Consider the following 3,394-nt stretch of genomic DNA (forward strand, 5'->3'; position numbering starts at 1 on the left):
AAATTAGATGAAAACGTTCAAAAAGAACTGATACACACACTGAAAACATTTCAATAAGTTTTATATTTGAAAATCAACAAACAACAAATACAATTAGCAGCTATGTACTTTTTTTTAGCATAAACATTAAATTAACATTAACATGAAGCCCTATATACACACACACAAAATATATATATATATATATATATATATACATACATACACATACATACTGTATATACACACACAAAATATATATAAAATATATATATATATATACATACATACATTTTATTTTCGGTTGTGAACCATTGATTTTTCGGTTAGGGAATTTTTGGATGTTTTTTAAGCAAAGTTGGGGTTGATTTCGAGTTCACATACAAACATAAATAGAATAGACTAATTAAATTTGTCTTTTAATGTAAGACAACATATTTTTCGTCAGAGATAGAAATATGATTTAAGACAGTAGTGCAAGCTAGTTTAGTTTGAAAACGTTTAATAGTAAATAAGACACAATTAGACAATATTTGAATAAAATAATAATAATAATAAATATTTATTTGCAACAACTGATGAAGTACTGAATGCTGCACGCACGCGCAGCGTTGTCAAGGTAACATTTGGTCAGTCATTCCCTTCGCCAAGGGAGTTCCAAACGCTTATACGAGACCGTAATGCCCTGCACCCTTCCAAGAACACACTTCAAGGGCTCTGCCTTCGAAGGGAGTAGGGCATAGGGATGCTCACTTCTGTTTGGAATTCGCCCCATGTCTCTTGTATCACCACCGCGGAGGAGCGGACGCGGCTCTCTTGTTTCATTCAAATGCAGCTTGCCGTCTTGCGTCTCAGTTTTTACTTGTATTGAAAATGAAATCAGAGGAATTTAATATTAATACTAATATAATTTCGCTGTAGTGATCATATTGTCCTGACGATTGTTTTGTACACTGTTCATAATGGATTTATAAACAGGTAAGATTTCAAAACATTAATCTCAATTCAATATTTCATATCCCCGTATTTATATATTATTATAGGTAAACAAAAAAAAAATCTGTGTAATAAGTTAACTATGAATATACAATACATCATCCCTTAAATGTCAACCTTATAGTTTGAACATTCGTTCGTCTTGGCTCAAAGCCACTTGCTCCGAACTTTTCTTCGCGGAAGCTTTGCGTTAAACAAGTGAGATAACGAAATATTTAATCTCTAATCAATATTTTTTGTCCAATTATTTGACCAGTTAGTTTTGGTATTGAGGTAAAAGTTACCTTGCAAAAAAAATATTTGTTGTTGGTCTCAATAAATTGGGTTAATTTAAAAATGTGTTTAAACTAAAATTTCTATTGCTCTTTGTTTTAAAAAAGGTTATAAAAATGTCAATTATCAATTATCGATTATCAATTATCGATACCGAACGATATGAAACATTATATCGTTGATACATTTTTTAGCTATATCGCCCATCCCTACGCTGTACTGTAGGCTACCTTATAATATACCTTTTGTTGTCCATTCATGTTTATTTCGTACTATAGAGTGTTTTCACGACACGTCATCAATCCGGAAGTCAGACATATTGGCGGCACTGAACTTAAACAATGCCATTGAACTGAACGGAACTTCCAAATTTTGCTGATTATTGCTGCTGAAAATGGTCAATTATTGTCCTGTTTTGAGCTGTACTAATTGGTCAGACCGGGAAAGACATATGAAGTTCTATAGACTGCCAAACGTTATAACAAATCAAGGAGAAGAGTGCAAAAAAAACTGTCTGAGGAAAGACGTGAAAGTCGTGACATTTGCCAAGTATGGTAAACCATATACTCAGAATCTGTGCTCTCCATTTAACCCATCCAAGTGCACACACACACCCAGAGCAGTGGACAGCCATTTGCTCCAATGCCTGGAGCAAAGAGAGCGCTATACATTCACTTCCCCACCTACAACTCCTGCTGGTACTGAAACTCGAACCTGCGGCCTTCGGGTTACAAGTCCGACTCTCTAACCGTTAGGCCACAACTGCCTATTTAGTTAATGGTGCTATATTTATTATTATGGTAACACTTTACAATAAGGCTCATTAGTTAACATTAATTGACTACTTTAGTTAACATGAACTAAGAATGAACAATACTTCTACAGCATTTATTAATCTTAGCTAAAGTTAATTTCAACATTTACTAATGCATTATTAAAATGCCATTGAATACATTAACTAACATTAACTAATTGAACCTTATTGTAAAGTGATACCATTATTATTGTATTCTAGGAGCCAAAGGAGCCAGCTCGTATGGATCTTTACCACCTATTAACTTCAAAATATCGCACCTTTTCCAGTTTATTAATTCCTTCTCTATATGATTTAGCAGCTTTCACACGTGGTTTAGACATCATAAATTAGTAGAACAACATCTTCAGTAGTACATTAAAGGGGTGGTTCACTGGGTTTTTTCTAGGCTTGATTGTGTTTATGGGGTGCAGTCTAACATGTGTTAATGCTTCGTTTTTTAAAAAACGCCTTATTTTTCACATAATTTACCTTTATTCCACACCTCTCTGTCCCTTCTCTGAGAAACGGGCTGATCATTTCCTTCTTTTATGAAGCCCCGCCCTCAGAAATAGGCGATGGGCTCTGATTGGTTAGCTAGCCCAGTGTGTTGTGATTGGCTAAACAGTCTCTAGTGCACGTCTAATGTTCCCGCCCCTCACCTCAGCGGCATGTGCTCCGGTTGTATTGTAAACAAAGGCGTCGTTATTGACAATATTGAGCTGAAGCTTGACTTTGCAAATTTAAAATCGCAAATCAAATCGCAATCGCAATATCTGTCAAAAAAATCGCAATTTGATATTTTCCCCCAAATCGCACATGGTAAATTTTTGTCTCAGAATTGTTCAAATATTTAACTTTTTTGGAACCACTACAAAAGTGATACGTTTTGTTGTCCATTGGTGTGACACCCCTAAATTATATTTTTTTATTAAAAACTGCATCTTAAACTACACAATCATGGAAAATTGTGCAAATATGTCTTGCTTACCGCTAATGACAGTTTAGCTCGGAATAGCAAGGTCATTAATTGACATAAAAAGGCTGAAACGTCCTTCGGTGTGACAGAAAATGTCCTCCGGTGTGACGCCTGTACTGTCACACCATAGGACAAAGATGTCACACTAGAGGACAAGGTCTCTTTAAGAAGCATTTTAAATAATTAAATAAGATTTATTTAACTCCTTTTAATTATTTTTTGATCATTTTCAGTGTTCTTAAATGCAATAATTACATTAATTAAATTAAGCTCTAATCATCAAAATTAAAACAAAAAACTTTTGAAATGTTTTACTCTACATGTAATGAATCTAGAATATATGAAAATTTCACTTTTTGAAATAAGTTACAAAA

At 33.9% G+C, this 3,394-nt stretch overlaps 1 protein-coding gene across 1 annotated transcript in view; it reads right to left on the reverse strand.

The window, feature by feature from the left end:
* The window catches only part of LOC107715401 (neurexin-1-like), a 422,466-nt gene that overhangs the window by 364,476 nt on the left and 54,596 nt on the right, over positions 1 to 3,394 (reverse strand). The window lies entirely within an intron of this gene.

Source organism: Sinocyclocheilus rhinocerous, unplaced genomic scaffold (genome assembly GCF_001515625.1).
Source record: "Sinocyclocheilus rhinocerous isolate Xijiao unplaced genomic scaffold, SAMN03320098_v1.1 scaffold299, whole genome shotgun sequence".
NCBI lineage: Eukaryota > Metazoa > Chordata > Actinopteri > Cypriniformes > Cyprinidae > Sinocyclocheilus > Sinocyclocheilus rhinocerous.